We start from the raw sequence: 9,931 nt of genomic DNA, 5'->3' as shown, positions 1-9,931 counted from the left end.
TTTTCTACTCAGGCTTATTTCTGAAACCTAGCACAACACCCACAAGATGGAGAAAATAGAGTGGTTGAAGGAGTGGGAGAGAAAAAGGAGAAAGCTTGGGTACAAGGTTGACATCCTTGCTTGGGTGTGGCGTAGAGCAAGACAATTTCTGAAGTCCTCTGCCACATTTGTGGGCAAGGCAGGGAAGTTGCTTTTAAAAAAAAAAAATTAAGCAAGACAGAGAGAAAACAATAGATTTGACCATTAAATCCTATGGACTTAAGAAATGAAACATAACAAAGCCATGAGAAGTCATAATTAAGACAACATTTGCCACCCACCACGTTTTTTTTCTCTTGTCAAATTCTAGGGTCACTGTGTTTAGGAGCATATCAAAAAATACTGCGTCACACTCTCTGTGGTCAGTGTCAAGAGTCATCTTGTATTTTGGTGAGACTCAGATGAAACGGGGAAGGTGGATGTAGACGTTGTCAGTCCCCGGCTGCAACATTTCATGCACACGTGAGGCACCTTCATGTAGCACTGGCTGTAGTTTTCAGTTTCGCAGGGCTTCCTGGGATGTCAGGGAATATAACAGATGCATCAAATTCAAGAAAAGTTGAGTTATTTAAAACTCAAATGGGGGTTTGTGGCTAACTCTTATTCTCTTTCTCTCCTTTTTTTTCTTCTGTTCAGAAATTCAGGGCAGGAAACAGGAAAGCCAGGCTCTGATGATAGGGACTGTGAATTTGCATTTCGACTTCTCCTCTCACATGACTATGGGCCGGTCTTATGCTGCACAGCCAGCACATCTGCCCCTGCCTATGTGATCAGTTTCACAGTCAAGGTTGAGAAGATCTGTGGTTACAACCTGGGAGGGGAAGTCTGTATGTTTGGGGCACTTAGTATAAGGAAACCCACTTCCTTGCAGATACAAGCTATCTTCTCCAAGACCATTTTTATTAGGATAAAGGTGTTATACTGTGTATCTATTTTTTCTACTCGCCTTACTATATTGTTTTATTTCTCAATTGGTTCAGAACCCCTCTAAGGATGAGAGGTATCATTTACTGAGCCCCTTTGCATCTCAACACAGTCATTCAGTTCAATGCAGTGTCATACACCCAGAAAGCAGGCCAACAGCGAGGTGGCTTCAGAAGGAAAGTAACAGAACACCCAACTTGTTGGGGTGTGCATGAAAGATGGTTAGAGCTGGGAGACTTTACCCTAGAGATGGTGAAGAGGCAGAAAGGATAGAGACTTCCCTCTGAGCCCAGGGCTCAGAATGACATGTCAGCAATTCCTGAAAATAGTCTCCTTTGTTCTGCACTTTGCGTTAGGCTGAACAATAAAAATAGCTAACATTTATGATAAGGTATGCAATTAATTATCAACATGTCTTTTCATTTAACCCTTACCTCCAGCCTATAAGATAGGTGCTATTGTTGCCCATTTTACAGATGAGGAAATGAAAACAGAGAGCTTAAGAGACTTGTGCAAGGTCACAAATAGCAGCTGTTTACTACCTGGTAAGTGGGAGAGCCAGGACCTACAGCAAGGTAGACTCGCTTACATTTGACTACACTACTTTTCTCCAGTTTTTTCCCAAAGGTTACGACAAGTGATTCACTTATAGATCCAAATTGTAATGCTTGCTAAGTCCTTATTTTTTTCGTGCTGAATGCTCTTTGGCATCTTTTGTCAGTGCAGGTGCTAGAGAGCTTCCTGCAGGGAAATTACAAGAGAACTGAAATTCAAAGGGAAAAAGTGAACCAAGTCAGGGACATTGTGGGGCGGGACAAGAAAACTGATAGAAAGCCATCAACCAGGAGCGGGGAGCTATGCATTTTGCACAGAACCTGGAAACAGTATTGGGAGAAACCCCTACGAAAGAGGTCTATCACAGAGTCCTATACAGTGCAGTGAGAATCAAGCCCAACTTCTTTTTGGAGAGAAAGAGGCAACTATATTTTGTTGCATAATGTGTTTTCAGAACAGCTTCAGCAACAGATTGAAAAAATTCTGAAGCAACGGCATCATGAAAATAGGATACCAGTTTCTGTGGCATGTGTGTACTTTGCAGTAAAGAATTCATGGAAAACACAGCTGTGTTTTTAGATCCATGTGGCTAGAAAGCAGAACTTCAAGATTTTACTGCTGGGAGGTTGCATGCCATTTTATGCATATTGAGAAAAAGTAGGCAACGTGTGGTGTAAGTGCTGAGATCTCCCGAGAAGATTCCATGATGAAGACGCAGCATTGGAAGGTTAGTGCTACAAGTCTAAAGCCTGGTTGAGTGTGATTTCTAACTATTTGATACTTGGAAAATCTACGAGAGAAATTTGCTTGGAAAATGGTCAGAAATTGTTAGATATTTAGGATGGTGACCAGAAAGATCACAAAGAAGTCCATCTCTGCTATGAATTTACTTTAGGAAAAGAAAGCAAAAACACAGGGGAAGCTAACTCAAAAGCAAGGTATCTGCTTGGAGGATGCACGCACACTTGTACCACTCAATAGAAAGATATTACCTGGATTTCGTTTTTGCCATAGGGGGAGGTTCATTATAATTTGGGTAGATATTATGGATGTCTTTAAACCAAACTAGAATTAAGGATATTACAAAGAAGCTAAAAGACACTTCCTAAAAGACACACATGAGAATAAACCCAATATTAACTTTTCAGTCTGTGGACATGATCTTTGTTGAAGGTTCTGTGAGTGATGATGACCTCTCTGGTCAGAAGCAGAATGAAGTTAACTGAAGCATCAGGAAATTTACATCCAACTATAGTCTGTGAAACTAAGTAGTTCTGGGAACCATTGAGAGAGTGTCTATAGTCGGAGGTTTGGCAAGGTTTTTTCTGAAAGGTGGGGAAGAAGAGTTTAGATTTGAAAGTTGGCAGGTTAGTCTTTTGAGAAGTAAAGATTTACCACTGAGCACTGTTTTTAAAGGAATCAAGTGAAAGGATAACACCAATAAAGTGCAAATAAATCACCTGCCTTTGATGAGCTACAAATAATACCTAACAAAACCTCAGGAGCAGCTGAGGCCAGGTCAGAGGCCAGATCTCAGGTGCCCAAAGGAGTGAGGGCATTTTTAAGCCTTTATCTAGGACTTCTCACCTTGCCCCTCAGAGAAGCATGGACCTTGCAGGAAGAGTGGCTAGACAGGTCCTAACACAAAGGATCTCACCTGTGTGAGAAAGTCATACAGAAGGTCAGGTGAGGTCATCTTCTGATGGAGAGAAATGCTGGGAAAGTGGAAGAAACAATAAATGAAACATGATTCTAGATGTGGAAGACATAACTAGGGCTGGGAAATAGCAGAATATGCTTAGGGATGAGGCTTGGGATGGGCCCAAAGATTGAGCAGGGTGTAAAGAAGATCAGAGGAAGGAAGAGAGATCAGAGGAAGAGTGGGTGCAAATGTAAGCCCTGAAAATGGGGAAGCCTCATCAATCACAATTTCTCCTTACCTACTAGCATTGAGAAAAAAAAATTTGGATAAACGAGTTCATCTTCTGATATGCAAACATCTTAATGGCTGGTATATTAGTTTGTGTCCCTTAAAAGTAGATCCTAATAGAATTTTGAGTGCAAGTAGTTTAGTTGGGAGATACAAAGGACACTGGTAGGAAAGTAGAGAAGTGAGACAGAGGAGGTACATCAACGGATACGGGGTGCATCGTGATGCCAGCAACCATAGTTCTCTAACTTGAGGAAGAGGGAGCTGGGGTATTTATACCACCAGTTCCCCCGAGTCATTGGTTGAAGGCTACTCTAGGCTAGTGTTAATTCTCTAGCACTTCTGGCCTAATTCATGCACAATTCAGCCTTCCACAGTTCCGGAAACAGCCCCAGGCACAGAAATGCTGCGTGAGGACCCAGGGATATGGACAACAACAGCATCTAGTATCAGTGGATTAAACCTGTTAGTCATTCTCAATAGAGGGTGAATTACTTGAATCCAAGTGCTCTTTTTTTCAGAGATGAGAGCCTAAGAATTTTGATGGGCTTGTATGGAAGGTGGGTAATTTGAGTTGACAGCCTGGACAGGAGGCCAGAGTTTGAGTTCCATCTTGGCCTGTGACTCAGTGCCTCATCCCTAGTAGCTTTCCAATAACTGGTAGTTGAATTGTATTGAAAGGAAGGTGGGAAGATCATTCAAAGACAAACTTCAACAGTTCTATGATTCTTTGAGTCTACAAACCATTCCAGATCCTTTACTAAGATACGTACACTTGTGATTTTATAATTGGCAACATTTGCAAAGCAGGATGTTTAATAAATATTGAACAATAACAATGAGATAATCTGTGTATTTGCCACCATCTGGGAATTTTTACACTAGTCTTCAGTTATCATGTTCTTATTCATCCTATTTAATTATACTCATTGTACCGACATAAATAATTCCTTTCAGTGAAGGAAGTTATTAAATATTCTCATTCTTTAATTTTAATCTTCCAATATGAATTATATAATGTCATATTCTTGGAATGATTCACTTTCCTTTTATTTTTACTTTTGAAACATTTTGTTAGTTCCATATCAATTACTTGGAGGGGTTAATGTTACTGATTTGATTCCATGTTAGCAAGTGGTAGACATAATCACAGTAAGTGATGATTAATTTTTTAAATAATCAATAACTTCATTCTTCAGTCCTTGTACTGTACACAATATAGTTGTTGGAACTTATGATGATACTCAACTTTTTAAGTTCTTCAGTTTCTCAATCGATTCTGGACCTTTTGACGTCTGATTTTTGTTTAACTTTTGTTAAGCTTAAACTATTTTTTGTTTTGAATTCTCCTTTGTCACTGAAATTCTTCTAGGGTCTTAAAGACACGTGTTATTAAAACATGTACACCAAGGTTAGGAAAAACCTTCAAGTAACACTCCTTCCATTTTATGCCTGGACACTGCATACCCGACTGGGTGTCATTACCTGGCATATCACTTGACAGTAAATTCAAAGGGCTGTCTGAGACTTTGGTCATGGTAATGGTGGTGCCGACAGGGATGTTAGGAAGGACTGGGGAATGGAGCAGAGACTGTGTGAAGGTGAACACATGGCAGAGGCCGTGAGGAGTCAGCTAAAGTCAGTAAATGATGTTTTACTCCGTCAGCTGTGGTTCGTTGCGCGTCCTGGGGAAATTTAGAAAACGTGGAGACAGGAAGTTCATAGATATGTGACATTTATTATAAGTTCCACAGCATTTGAAACTTGCTCTCATTTGAGGACCTGCATACTTACTCTCCAAGAAAGCACCACATCCAAGACCCAGAGACACAGGGCCTGTGTGAGACTAAGGCTGAACCAGAATCAAAGAGAATCACTCCTGCCCTTCCTTCTAGGCTAGGATGTACCAGATAGAAAAGAGCAGAGCCTGCACAACCTGAGGAGGTAACAAGAACTCTTCCTGGAATGCTCTTCTCAGTTCCGTTGGTTGAGCTGTCTACCTGTCTGTAGGTATTTGTGTCACCTCTGCTTTTCTTCACTTCAGCAGTCTGGCTGAGAACTTTGGTACATCCTTGTCAGTCTGCCATAGCCTCCTTGTCTATAGCTTTTTGTCTCCCATAAAATCTTCGTGTGCTTGTTTCCTCCTCATCATTTTAGTCACAGCTCAAATGTCATCTCTTTGTTCAGTCCTTTCCCAACTGCTATAGTGAAGGTACCACTTCTCCCCAACACAAAGTCACTTTCTATCTATCCCATTGTCCTATTTTGTTTTCTTTGTTACAATTATTATCTGATATTACATTATTATTTACACATTTTTAGGTGTTAGTTATCTATCTCTCTCCATTGGAATGTAAACTCCATAAGGGTAGGGATTTAATTTTGTTCACAACTGAATCCACAATATACAGGATGTACTTCCTGCATAGAAAGTACTGTATACCTATTTGTTGAGTGAATAAATCCTTATAAAATCAAGAAGTGCTGTGGGATTCATCTATACGCCAATATAAAATAAAAATTAAGTTGAAAAAACAATAAGCACAATAACAGCAACAACAACAAAAAGAAGTGCTATGGGGAAAAGATATGGTTTCTGAAGTTCTTCTCCTAGGAGTTCATTTGTTTAAAATATATATCTTTATTGGAGTATAATTGCTTTACAAGGTTATGTTAGTTTCTGCTTTATAACAAAGTGAATCAGCTATATGTATACATGTATCCCCATATCTCCTCCCTCTTGTGTCTCCCTCCCGCCCTCCCTATCCCATCCCTCTAGGTCGTCATAAAGCATGGAGCTGATCTCCCTGTGCTATGCAGCTTCCTCCAACTAGCTATCTATTTTACATTTGGTAGTGTATATATGTCAATGCTACTCTCTCACTTCGTCCCAGCTTACCCTTCCCGTGTCCTCAAGTCCTTTCTCTGTGTCTGCGTCTTTATTCCTGCCGTGCCACTAGGTTCGTCAGTACTGTTTTTCAGACTCCATAGATGTGTGTTAGCATACGGTATTTGTTTTTCTCTTTCTGACTTAACTTCACTCTGTATGACAGACTCTAGGACCATCCACTTCACAACAAATAACTCAATTTCCTTTCCTTTTATGGCTGAGTAATATTCCATTGTATATATGTGCCACATATTCTTTATCCATTCATCTGTTGATGGACACTTAGGTTGCTTCCATGTCCTGGCTGTTGTAAATAGAGTTGCAGTGAACATTGGGGTACATGTCTCTTTTTGAATCATGGTTTTCTCAGAGTATATGCCCAGTAGTGGGATTGCTGGGTCATATGGTAGTTCTATTTTTAGTTTTTTAAGGAACCTCCATGCTGTTTTCCATAGTGGCTGTATCCATTTACATTCCCACCAACAGTGCAAGAGGGTTCCCTTTTCTCCACACCCTCTCCAGCATTTGTTTCTAGATATTTGATAATGGACATTCTGACCAGTGTGAGGTGATACCTCATTGTGGTTTTGATTTTTGTATCTGTAGTTATTAGTGATTTTGAGCATCTTTTCACGTGTTTGTTGGCAATCTGTGTGTCTGCTTTGGAGAGATGTGTATAGGTCTTCTGCCCATTTTGGATTGGGTTGTTTTTTTGATATTGAGCTGCATGAACTGTTTATATATTTTGGAGATTAATCCTTTGTTAATTGCTTCATTTGCAAATATTTTCTCCTATTCTAAGTGTTGTCTTTTCATCTTGTTTATGGTTTCCTTTGCTGTGCAAAAGCTTTGAAGTTTCAGTAGGTCCCATTTGTTTATTTATTTTTAAAATTTTATTTCCATTACTCTAGGAGGTGGGTCAAAAAGGTCTTGCTGTGATTTATGTCATAGAGTGTTCTGCCTATGTTTTCCTCTAAGAGTTTTATAGTGTCTGGCCTTATATTTAGGTCTTTAATCCATTTTTGAGTTTATTTCTGTGTATGGTGTGAGGGAGTGTTCTAATTTCATTGTTCTACATGTAGCTGTCCAGTTTTCCCGGCACCATTTATTGAAGGGGCTGTCTTTTCTCCACTGTATATTCTTGCCTCCTTTGTCAAAGACAAGGTGACCATATGTGTGGGGGTTTATCTCTGGGCTTTCTGTCCTATTCCATTGATCTATATTTCTGTTTTTGTGTCAGTACCATACTGTCTTGATTACTGTCGCTTTGTAGTATGGTCTGAAGTCAGGGAGCCTGATTCCTCCAGCTCTGTTTTTCTTTCTCAAGATCGTTTTGGTATTCAGGGGTCTTTTGTGTTTCCATGCAAATTGTAAAATTTTTGTTCTAGTTCTGTGAAAAATGTCATTGGTAATATGATAAGGACTGCAATGAATCTGTAGATTGCTTTGGGTAGTATAGTCATTCTTACAATGTTGATTCTTCCAATCCAAGAACATGGTATATCTTTCCATCTGTTTGTATTGACTTTGATTTCTTTCATCAGTGTCTTATAGTTTTCTGCATACCTGTCTTTTGCATCCTTAGGTAGGTTTATTCCTACGTATTTTATTCTTTTTGTTGCAGTGGTAAATGGGATTATTTCCTTCATTTCTCTTTCTTATCTTTCATTGTTAGTGTATAGGAATGCAAGAGATTTCTGTGCATTAATTTTGTATCCTGCTACTTCACCAAATTCATTGATTAGCTCTAGTAGTTTTCTGGTGGCAACTTTAGGATTCTCTATGTATAGTATCATGTCATCTGCAAACAGTGACAGCTTTACTTCTTCTTTTCCAGTTTGGATTCCTTTTGTTTCCTTTTCTTCTCTGATTGCTGTGGCTAAAACTTCCAAAACTATGTTGAATAATAGTGGTGAGAGTGGGTACCCTTGTCTTGTTCCAGATGTTAGAGGAAATGCTTTCAATTTTTCATCATTGAGAATGATCTTGGCTGTGGGTTTGTCATATATGGCTTTCATTATGTTGAAGTAGGTACCCTCTATGCCCACTTTCTGGAGAGTTTTTATCATAAAGGGGTTTTGAATTTTGTCAAAAGATTTTTCTGCGTCTATTGAGATTATCATGTTTTTTCCTTCAGTTTGTTAGTGTGGTGTATCACAGTGGTCCCCAGCATTTTTGGCACAAGGGACTGCTTTTGTGGGAGGCAGTTTTTCTATGGACCAGTGGTGGGGCGATGGTTCAGGCAGTAATGTGAGAGATGGGGAGAGGCAGATGAAGCTTCCTTCACTTGCTGCTCACCTCCTTCTCAGTGGCCCGGTTCCTAACTGGCCACGGACCAGTACTAGTCTGTGGCCTGGGAGTCGGGGACCCATGGTGTATCACATTGATTGATTTGCATATATTGAAGAATCCTTGCATTCCTGGGATAAATCTCACTTGATCATGGTGTATGATCCTTTTAATGTGCTGTTGCTTTCTGTTTGCTAGTATTTTGTTGAGTATTTTTGCATCTATGTTCATCAGTGATATTGGCCTGTAGTTTTCTTTTGTTGTGACATCTTTGTATGGTTTTGGTATCAAGGTGTTGGTGGCCTCGTAGAGTGAGTTTGGGAGTGTTCCTCCCTCTGCTATACTTTGGAAGCATTTGAGAAGAATAGGTGTTAGTTAGCTCTTCTCTAAATGTTTGAGAGAATTCACTTGTGAAGCCCTCTCGTCCTGCACTTTTGTTTGTTGGAAGATTTTCAATCACAGTTTCAATTTTAGTGCTTGTTATTGGTCTGTTCATATTTTCTTTTTCTTCCTGATTCAGTCTTGGAAGGTTGTGCTTTCCTAAGAGTTTGTCCATTTCTTCCAGGTTGTCCATTTTATTGGCATATAGTTGCTTGTAGTAGTCTCTCACGTTCCTTTGTATTTCTTCTGTGTCAGCTGTAACTTCTCCTTTTTCATTTCTAATCCTGTTGATTTGAGTCTTCCCCCTTTTTTTCCTGATGAGTCTGGCTAATGGTTTATCAATTTTGTTTATCCTCTCAAAGAACCAGCTTTTAATTTTATTGATTTTTGTTATTGTTTCCTTCATTTCATTTATTTCTGATCTGATCTTTATTATTTCTTTCCTTCTGCTAACTTTGGGGTTTTTTTGTTGTTCTTCTTCTTCTTTCTGTAATTGCTTTAGGTGTAAGGTTAGGTGGTTTATTTGAGGTTTTTCTTGTTTCTTGAGGTAGAATTTTATTGCTATAAACTTCCCTCTTTGAACTCCTTTTGTTGCATCCCATAAGTATTGGGTCATCATGTTTTCACTGTCATTTGTTTCTAGGAATTTTTAAAATTTCCTCTTTGATTTTTCCAATGATCTCTTGGTTGTTTAGTAGCATATTGTTTAGCCTCCATGTGTTTGTAATTTTTACAGTTTTTTTCCCCTGTAATTGATATCTAGTCTGATAGCATTGTGGTCAGAAAAGATGCTTGATACTGTTTCAGTTTTCTTAAATTTACTGAGGCTTGTTTGGTGACCTAAGATATCTGTACTGGAGAATGTTTCGTGTGCACTTGAGGAGAAAGTGTATTCTGTTGTTTTGGGATAGAATGTCCTATAA

General features: G+C 39.2%; 1 long non-coding RNA gene across 1 annotated transcript in view; it reads left to right on the top strand.

Annotated features, from left to right (window-relative positions):
* Positions 1-2,162: 2,162 nt before the first annotated feature.
* LOC136792802 (uncharacterized) overlaps positions 2,163-9,931 on the top strand; it is a 255,454-nt gene continuing 247,685 nt past the window's right edge. The window contains exon 1 of the long non-coding RNA XR_010837240.1: positions 2,163-2,245. This is a non-coding gene — a long non-coding RNA (uncharacterized lncRNA). The remainder of the gene's footprint in view (positions 2,246-9,931) is intronic.

The sequence above is a fragment of the Kogia breviceps genome, chromosome 16, assembly GCF_026419965.1.
Source record: "Kogia breviceps isolate mKogBre1 chromosome 16, mKogBre1 haplotype 1, whole genome shotgun sequence".
NCBI lineage: Eukaryota > Metazoa > Chordata > Mammalia > Artiodactyla > Physeteridae > Kogia > Kogia breviceps.
Note: the sequence above shows the minus strand (reverse complement) of the source record. Positions and strands in the feature narration are given on the sequence as shown.